The sequence below is a fragment of the Meleagris gallopavo genome, chromosome 1 (genome assembly GCF_000146605.3).
Source record: "Meleagris gallopavo isolate NT-WF06-2002-E0010 breed Aviagen turkey brand Nicholas breeding stock chromosome 1, Turkey_5.1, whole genome shotgun sequence".
Lineage (NCBI taxonomy): Eukaryota > Metazoa > Chordata > Aves > Galliformes > Phasianidae > Meleagris > Meleagris gallopavo.
This window is the reverse complement of record NC_015011.2, coordinates 35,136,647-35,146,692: the sequence shown is the minus strand read 5'-3', so window position 1 is coordinate 35,146,692 and position 10,046 is coordinate 35,136,647.

Here is a 10,046-nt window from a genome sequence, read left to right as displayed (position 1 = left end):
AGGAAAAAGAAAAGAAAAGAAAAGAAAAGAAAAGAAAAGAAAAGAAAAGAAAAGAAAAGAAAAGAAAAGAAAAGAAAAGAAAAGAAAAGAAAAGAAAAGAAAAGAAAAGAAAAGAAAAGAAAAAGAAAAGAAAAGAAAAGAAAAGAAAAAAAAGAAAAAGTATATTTTTATTCCTTTTTCCCCAAACTTGTTGAAAACAATTGGCATAGTAATCTACCTAGGCACTTAGCCTATTCCAATGGGAATAAAATATCTAAGAGCTAGACATCTAAATAGCCTAATTGCCTTCTGACAATGACACTTAATGGAATAAGCCATTCAGCCCACACAATTGTCTTCCTTGCCTTCAAGGAATACAATTACAGCTGTCAGAGTCTCCTAGGCCTGGTAGAAGCAAAGGGTTGAGGACAGAGGGGTCACTAAACACATGGCTTTCTGTGAACATATCTGAGACACCTCAACAGTTGGGGATGTCTCATTCTTTGCCAGGTTGTCCCCAGCCTTAGATGGACACATGATGGAAGAAGGAACTAGAGTAAAATAAGTGGAAACATGGCTGCAAGTTTAGCCAAAAAGTGCTTACATTTTCTCCTGGATGGGAAGAGGGCCAAGGCATCACATCCATATGATGGTTGTTGGGCCCTCAGATCCAGAGGGATAAAAGGGTAGCAAGGCAACACTCAGTTGGCAGGAACTGAGCGGACCTGACACCACCAAGGAGAGATAAAAGAAAAATACCAACCCACTGAAGGCAAATTTAAAAATGCAATGCAACTCTGAAAACTGATAAATAATGTGCTGTTTTAGCTAATTATATATCAAGAACCTTATTCCCAGAGACAAATAAACCCTTACTTAAATGAGCACATAGCCTGATAATTTAGAAATTTGCTACAGTGACAACATAGCTACTCCAAAACAACACAGTGAAAATAACATCATGAACATCCTTGGCTGCTTGTTAAGATTGTTAATTTGAGGAATTATGTCACAAATATTCTGTTAAGTCAGTGGTGATATAAAATGAGGCATAGAAACTGCTGATTAGCAGATGTGACAGAGACTTGAGTTTGTGTGAAAGCAGTGAATATTATATGCAGACTGTAAAAAAATCAACATGTTAATCAGCATGCTGTGCATTCTCCAGCACCTCGTCTACTTTCAGTGAGCTTAAAGTGATGTGTATACGATATAGCTAGAGCAGATATTGACTCTAATAGTTTCAAATGAGAGGCATCATACAGCTAAATTCAATGTGGAGGTGGAGTGGAGGCATTCACTTTCAGCAAGTCTGATCCTATTACCATTTCCTTTCATTGCATTAACTTTGGCCTCCCACCCTGGAATATATTGACATTTTTTTTCAACCTATGAAGCCACAAGCATACTAAGCCCAAAAGGCCATTCCAGCTGCTTTTCCTTTCTTTTTCACTTATTTCTGTACACCTTTGGGGAAGGCAGATGGTCCCAACAGTGCTTTCTGAGAATGTATTTCCAGATCTGTGTGATGCACAGATTCTTAAATCCAGCCCCACTTCCTACTCAGATGATTCCTTCCAGCACTGACCAGCATTGCTATGGAAGTAAGCCCTTTTATTGATTACAATTTTCTTACCCCTTCATGTAAGCATCTTTCTGTTCTTCTATTACAAAAGAGAGTCAAGAGAACAAATTAATCAGTCTGTGTTATACCCATCATAATCAATCAAGTTCTCACCACATCATTGTTTTCCCCAAGATAGACGTTCCCTCATTTTGCATTCTCCCCATTAAACTTAATTCTCATACATGTCTAACTTCGTTATTCTTTCTTGGATCTTTCCTAAGTTATGCTCTTTCTTGAGATTAGAAAAAATAATGAGGAAATGAAGGATCTGGATTTGATGATCTCCATGGGTCTCTTTCAACATGGGATATTCTTTAATTCTATGAATCTAGGAAAACATTCCAGATGCATTATTTACATATGTATATATACACACACAGATTCTGTTTCCACTACTCAATTTGATAGTTTCCGTCTCTATTTAATAAGTTTTTGTGAGTATTTAATTAGAATCAATGCATTGAGTTCACTACTGCTCTACACTTCACTAATACCCACAAACTTGCCTTGCTCACTTCTCTCATTTTAAAGTTATTCAGAAGATGCTCTCTGCCAGCAGAAAGGTGTTGTTTAGTATAAAAGGTCTCATAAAAGAAACCCAAGAGTGACTGTCTTTGTTTCTTGTGTTGGTTATTTGGTTTAGAGCAGACACAATGCAAGAGCAGCTTCACCAACTAAATTATATGAAGCCTTAGTCCCAGCACTCTCCTGCTTGCCAAAGGCTAGAAGCCCTTCCAAGGACATGTATTCTGGCCATGAGGGGCTCTGCTCTGAGGAGATTCCAGATCCTTGGCATTAGCACAGAGCATGGGGAGCCCAAAGCTTAGGACAGAGGACTGAGACAAGTAGGAAGAGGAGTGGGAAGACAAGACGGCGGTGGATGTTCCAGATGGCAGGCTTGTTGCCCTAATGGCACACTGTCCTCAGGAGGTGTGCCTGCATGGGCAGCAGTCAAGATGTTGCACTGCTGGGCCAGAGCTGCCCAGAGCAACGTGCCTTGTCGTTTCTGTTTTCCTCAGCATGATCCATGGGCTTTGTGCTGGGACTGCTTTGCTCTGAACCCTGCATGTGAGCAACTGTCTCTCTCTCTCTGCTGCTTGAGCTGTGTCCCATTCTTTCTTTTTTGCTTTTTACCTGTGACATCCCCTTCGAGTCTTTCAGATTCATTTTCTTTGAAGATCCAGGAAGCTAACAATACCAAAAAATGAATGACCTTGTATTGAGAGAATTTGTGCATCTCAGGAATCCTCACCAGGATGGATAGCACAGAGGGTTCACTTTAGTGGAGACACACAGCTCTCAACGCAATTCCTACAGGCACATTGCTCAAATATAGGTTTGCCAAACCAACCTCTTTGTGTAAACATCAGCTTCAACATAATAATTACACTGTAAAATTCATATGCACTCACTCCATTTTTGCAAATGAACTGCTTGCAGCAGAATTGTGCTTTTTTTTCTGAACTGCACATACACACATACTTAGTGGCCCATAAAAAAAAGTACATCAAAAAGAAGTTTAAATACCAACTGACCCAAGCATTACACATTTGGAGACAGATGCAATTTACTCAAGTGAATTAATTTCTCCAAAGTATATTTAAGTGTAGGATGTAATTTCAAGGTCTAATGACTAATAAAGTCAACCTGTGGGCTGGAGAAACAAAAGGTGCTATCCCACTGCAGATCCCAGCTTGGATTCTCTCATACCTTGTGGGGTTAAGCCTACTCTGCTGCCAAGGGAGATTTCTGCACACTAGGTTGTGTGTAACTGTTTGGTTTGCATGGATGTTTCAAAGGCTCAATTTCTGCTAGCTTCTCCTGGTTTTTTTATGTGTTTTGCTAAAAACACAAATGAAAACAGTCATGAGGACAATCCATTAAAAAGTGTGTTGCTTCCTCCTCTAAAAGGCCTTGCAGCAGGAGCAGGGGTGTGTGAAGGCAGGGATCAGTTTCTGGATATCGTCTCTGATGCTGTCCTGCAGCCAGGACGCTCCCCAAGTGACGCACGGTTGACTGTTCTGCCTGGAAAGGCCCCATCACTTGAATGTCTCATGGCAATAAAGTCGTTCCCTTTTTCCCAAGGGCACCATCTGGCTTCTCATTGCCAAAACCTGGGTGCAGATCAGTTTAAAAGCTGAGCTCTGTTTTTTGTGTGCTTTTCTCTCGTGAGAATTTCTCTCCTTGTTTGCGATGAAAGCTGGGAGCAGAGCAAACGCTGAGACAAAAGGAAGGAGTTGTTTAATGTATGCTCTGGGAGAGAGCTGGAAGCGGACATTTCGGGCCGCTCTTAGCACAAACAATCTTCATTTTGCTAAGCCAAACTGCAGGAGCTTTCAGAACCAAAGGCCAAAAAAAATCTCTTATCTTCATGTACTTGTCAGGAATGGGAATTTAGTTTATAAAGAGTGGTTCAGTTTGGATTTAGTAAAGAAAATAAAACAAAACCATCACTGAAACACTGAGGAAAGCTGCCCTTAAGTTTTGAAGAGTAAACAGACGTGAAGAGCCCAATCCCAGAGCCCAAAAGGAGACCCTGGAGCATGAAGAGGACTGTGGCACCTGAACCCCAAACCCAGCTCTGCTCAGCTGAACACTGGTAGCACCTCTTCAGCCACCAGGAAATTCCTTCTCTCACCGTTCATTGCAATCATCAATGTGAAAGTCAGCAACTTCTAATCTACGCTCTAAAAAGATGGGAATACAACTAAAGGAAACTAAAAGAAAACATTCAACGTATAAAAGAGGGAACTGGAAGCTGGTGCCTGATTAGGATGATACAGCTTTTTCTATTCTCAAAGTAAATCGCTTCTGAGTAATCACTGCCCTGGCTGTGGCAGTACTCAGCCCCAGGCCAACTGGCAGTGGCAATCCTTTATATTCACCTCTTTTGCCACTGTCCCAGCATCTGCCAGAAGTCTGTCTGATAACACTCTTTGTAAAGGGCCGAGTATCTCCCTAATCTCCAGAAGACCCCATGCACAAACCAACCTCTGTTTTCCATGGGGTTTCTAAGAGCTATGGCCATGTAAATACAGGAAGAAAAGCAGCCTTGAATCTCTGCTGCTGAGTTTCACATTATGACATTACACTACTAACAGTCTGCAGAGACCGTCTGATTATGCCATAAAAAATGTCATTATAATGTTGGATTTAAAAGAAAAACCCTTAACCCTGGGAAAAAAAATGCATTAGAATGTCATTATTAGGTGGGACTGCCACAGGAGAAGGAGGTGGGCGTCTGTGTAATGGACCTTGCATAAGCATAAGCACAGAAGGACCTCCTGGTGAGGCCATTACGATGTGAGACAACAGTGGCTGAACAATTTCAGTGCAAATCTATGGAGACCCCACTGAGTTGCAGAAATGAAGAAGACTCTGCTGTGCAGAAGCACCTCTGCTGCTTACAAAAATAAGAAAAAAATGCATATCATCTCTCGCTTTAATTTTGCTCCAGAGATAGCCTGGGAAGCAGCCCTCCTGCCTTTCAGAGTTCCTCCATGCCAGCAAGCAGCAGGTGCTGCAGGGTGATGTGTGAGCAGGCCGCAGACTGGGCCGCAGGGCCACAGCAAAGCACCCTGGGCATGGGTCCTGCCCAGACTGTTCTGATAAACAAATTTACCCTCTCCCCATTGAACTCAGAGCTACCTATAAATGTTCATATATGGGAAACAATTCTTCCCAGCGTTTTGGCCTTTGCCCTGTCCTCAAGGGAGGACACACACAGACCTCATGTGCCTGAGAGAGCTCGGCATTGCCCTGTAAGGATAGACATTGGGATGGGGGGCAGAGCTGTGGGCCATGACCCCTTTCCCTGCCCTGAGAGCAGTTCTCATTGAAATGAAATAAAATGTTTTATTGGTGAGGGTGTGCAAGCACCTGGGCTCCAAAATTCCCATATTGTTAGACAATAAGCAAATACCCTGCCTGTTTATTTTCCTCTGTGCCTTGCTCCCTGCAGATGCAGCAGCCTTTGTGCAGCCCTGCAGTGCTTGGGTTTGGGGCAGCAGCTGTTTCCCATTAACCCATATCTGACAGTTTACATCTATTTAGCAGAAAACCAGTAACCAAACCACTGTGGTAGCTGGCATACAGTCTAGTAAATGATATCCACTTCATGACAAACAAACTGGAGTTTCTTTTGTTTTCTGTTCTCATTCAGCTGCAGCCATCAGTATGACACTGCAAAAGTTTGGACAGGGTTGCTGAGCAGTTCACAATAACTTACCCCTCAGACCACAGTAACATTTTCTCAACCATAGCTGAGTAACCATTCTCAACCATAGAATTGTAGAACGACTTACATCAGAAGGGACCTTAAAGCCCATCCAGTTCCAACCCCCTGCAGTGGGTCAGGCTGCCCAGGGCACCATCCAGCCTGGCTTTGAATGTCTTCAGAGATGGGGCATCCCCATCTTCTCTAGGCAGCCTGTGCCAGTACTTCACCACCCTCTGAGTAAAGAATTTTTTCCTAAAATCTAACCGAAATTTCCAAACCCTGTTGACATGTTCACAGGAGAGGTCACCTTAAACCAACTGCCTACTCACCTGGGTTGCAGCCACCCTAAACCCTGTATCCCTGGCACCAGCAGAAGTTTAGGGGAGAGACATGCACTTCTTGCTCTGTCTCTGCGGGAAATAATCGCTTTGGGTTTCAGAGATGTTTCTTGTGACCATGAGGACAAACATCAGCCAAGGTAGGAATGACCTAACACCATATGAAAAGCAGGCTGTTGTTCCAGCTTTAAATATATTTATAACACTTGATGAATGGTGCAACTAAATGTGTAATTAGAGCACAGCCAAGGAGCATAGCTTCCCAATTTAGATTTGAATACAGCCCGCAACAGCTAAATATAGGCAAGGCCTCACTGAAGGAGGAACTCCTTGCTGAGGAGGTTTGCTTAGGAGACTCAAGGCAGGGCTGGCTACTTGCCAGATCTTGTCCTCAGCTCTGGATTCATTCCCAGAGCAACCTCAGGAAACTTCCTGGCCATTCTGCATAAAAAAAGAAAACACCTTTTCCTATAAAAGCTTGAGACTTAAAATACCCTCCAGGGAAGAGGCTTTGGAAGCAATTGGCTCTACAGAGCAATGTTTGGTGGCCCAGGAGGAAAAGGAATGGTGATGAGAAATAAAATCTCCATGCTTTTCCTTGGGCCCCTTTCTTCCTGCTTACAGTAAATGAACTATTAGTGCTAAGCTGAGACAGATCACTTGGGCTTCCTCTGCAATATCCAGGTTATTCAGTGAGGCAGGGAGCAAAGGTGTAACTTCAGCCATTCTGTCACCTAGGCCAGATGTGATGGACCATTGTCTGGGCCAGCTGCTTTCGAGTCCAAATGAAAATTCAGTATCTAGAACATCTGGAGCATAAAGCTAGCTTTGTGCTGCATTCAGGACAAAAGTGCTGATGACTTGACGTTTTTACCACTGTTTGCTCAGGAAGAAGGAGAGTGTTACCATGGCTCTTGCTAGGTTTTAGACCTGTGCTCATTCACCAAAGAATTTCTCACCAAAGTATGCAGTAACCTGGCTAAATTGTGGTTAAACCCACAGCACCTAGGAGCCTCAATTACAGCTTCAGATCTCACCTGTTATCCTTGGCAGCACTAGCTTTTGTGTTTATTATTAAGTGTTAAGGAAAAAACGAGTAAATGGGAGTTACCTTCTTGCCTGTAAGGGTGCAGGTGTGGGATAGACACGATTAGTACATGAAGGAGGCTTGAGATGCAAATGCAGCCCTGTGTTGTAGAAGCCTGTATACGATATGTTATACTTAAAATATTTAAGGGTTCAGAAAATCATACTAGCAGTAAATATCTCAGTGTACTGTTTTAAAAATTGTGACGTTATTAACAAAATTGCCTAACTGCATTTGAATTTGAAAGTTTTGATTACTCTGGAATCTTATTTTGAGGGCATTTTGTGCTATTAGGAAGGTACCTGGATAGAAGGATGGAAGCATGGATCACAGAGATGGAAAAGATGTCAAGAATCAAGTAATCTGCCCTTCATCCCAATGGTGTTAACTAAACCACTCCTGCCAAATGCTGGTTTGGCCTGTTCTTAACTATCTCCAGCTGCAGAGATTCCATAAAGACAGTTAATTCCCAAGATGTTCGCAAAGATGTGACAAAAGGGCTAAAATAAGTCTGAATGGATGTAAAAGCTCAAGTCTGGAGGATACAGAAGAAACAGCAGAAGAACAGCAGGAGTTAATAACACCTTGCTGAGCAGATCCTCACATCTACAAGCAGCTTCTCTGGACACTTAGACTGAGAAAACAAGAAATTACTTGAAACAAGGGAAAGCCTACGAACAGACTGAGACAGCACGACACCTAGTATACAATTAAACTCCAGCGGCACAAAGCAGTTGTATCAGTGGCAACTGGAGGTCTGGCATATTCACATTATTCATCAGACATTATCCAGGAAATATTCAGTCTAATCAGTTTTAAGGAGGTATCAACTTGAAAATACGTATTTCCTTTACCCTGTTACTTCTGTATTCAGATTATCCATATGTTGGGAATAAAACCTTTGTTCACACATACTCAGTCTCTGTTCTTGCAAAGGCACTTTTTCAGTGCAGGGTAACTGTGCTAACCTGATACTGCAGGTGGAAATGTGGTGCTATGAAATATCTTCTTTCCTTGATGCCAGGTACCAATCCAGCTCTTTCTGCCAAAATCAGTGATGGGCACTTTATTTTCTACTGCTGTGAGTAAATCTTGATGTTCAGAAAAACACTCCTAATTGCAGATTTGTTTTTCTGCATCTGTGGGTTCTGTACCTTCACTGAATATTAAAGCCCAGACTGGAGAATAACATCTTGGTAGCTTATTTACCATTATTGTATTTTTACAGGCCACAAGTACTCATTCTATGAGTGCAGCAGTTTTATATAGTTATGCAATCCATTAAGAGCTGCCAGTGGCTTGATTGAACTACAGTCTTGTAGGTGATGATATTTCCCATACCACTACATAGCAACTTGCCATGGGTTGCTCAGGCAGAGCAAGTTACTGTGAGCATAGTCACATACCCAGGTTTGCACCCCAGCACTGCCCAGCATGTGAAATCAGAATAGAGGTTATGGCATGACACAATGGAACCAGCATGCAGGCCAGGGCCTTTACAGGCGCAGGCGATAGAGGCAGCACCTCTGGTTTCCTCAATAGTGGGCATGCAGCTGGATTGTGGAGAGGACACACACTGAGGTGTTATTGGGCTGGTGTGAGGAGATGGCCAGGTTTGGCAGGGTGAGCCCTCTGAGAAGAAGGGACCTCTGGGAAACGTGCACAGAGGATGCTGCAGTACGTGGGAAAGGGTATCCAACCAGCACTCTGCAACACTGTCTCCTTGAGCAGTACCATGTTGCTTTGCAAGCTGCTAGGACAATTTCTTTCTGTCAGGTTGCACCTATGCAGATAACACCCAAAGGCTATTTCTTGTGCTGATCCCTCCAGAGCTTGTTATGCTTACAGTACTCAATGTGCTGAATCCTGCATTATTTTCACCACTTCCAACACCTCACCAAGCAAAGCAAAATTTGGGAAATTACTCCATAGGGTGGATAAGGAAACAGATGGACCAACCCTGTCACTTCTAGTCATCTTGCACATAACGTGTAACCCTCATGGAACAGTTTTCAGCTCTCACATTCAAAAGGATTATGGAGAATTTGTATTCTTCACAACATATGTGGTTTTGTCCTCAGTTGTCATCCTTGGACATGGTAGATATCCCCCCAGACTGTAGACTGGGAGGCCCTGGTGGGAAGCTTTTACCACTGGCTAGCATTGAGATGAGTACGAAGTTCCTCACTATGACTTTCCTTCCTCACTTTCTTTGAGGTATGAGCCACATTCTGAAACTTTAATTTCCAGAGCTGTCTACACAGTCCTGAAATTTGAGCTCTAGGGAAAAAGGAATAAGCCCACCCAGAAACTGTCAAGAAGACAGACAACTCCCTTTCTCAGCTGGCAGAGGGAATTCACCCTCCATCCTTGCTTGTAAGCACTGATGTAAATCAGGAGTTACCTTTGACTATGATCCTCATCTAGATCTTGCTGCTAAGTTCCCATTCCTAGTTCCCATCAACGAGCAAAACTAACCGCAGTGGATGGTCAAATGCAAGCTCCTACAAAGGCCAAAGGCTTTTGGTAAAGATGATTATGTAATTTATTCCGAGTTCAAATTTTAGCCTCATTGCCTTCATTATAATGTTCCATATGGACTTGCCTTAGATTTAATACTTAGGAAAGTTTTTTAAGTTTGGAAAAGAACCTAAGAAAATGTAGAACTTCAACAACCAGGCAGGAGATGAGAAGACTTGCAGTCTGTGCAGGATCTATTGCTCTTGGCCTGGCTTTTATTTCAGAAATTAGTATTAGCCTGTGAAAAGGGCTCAGCACAACCTCCTTTTCTTTAAA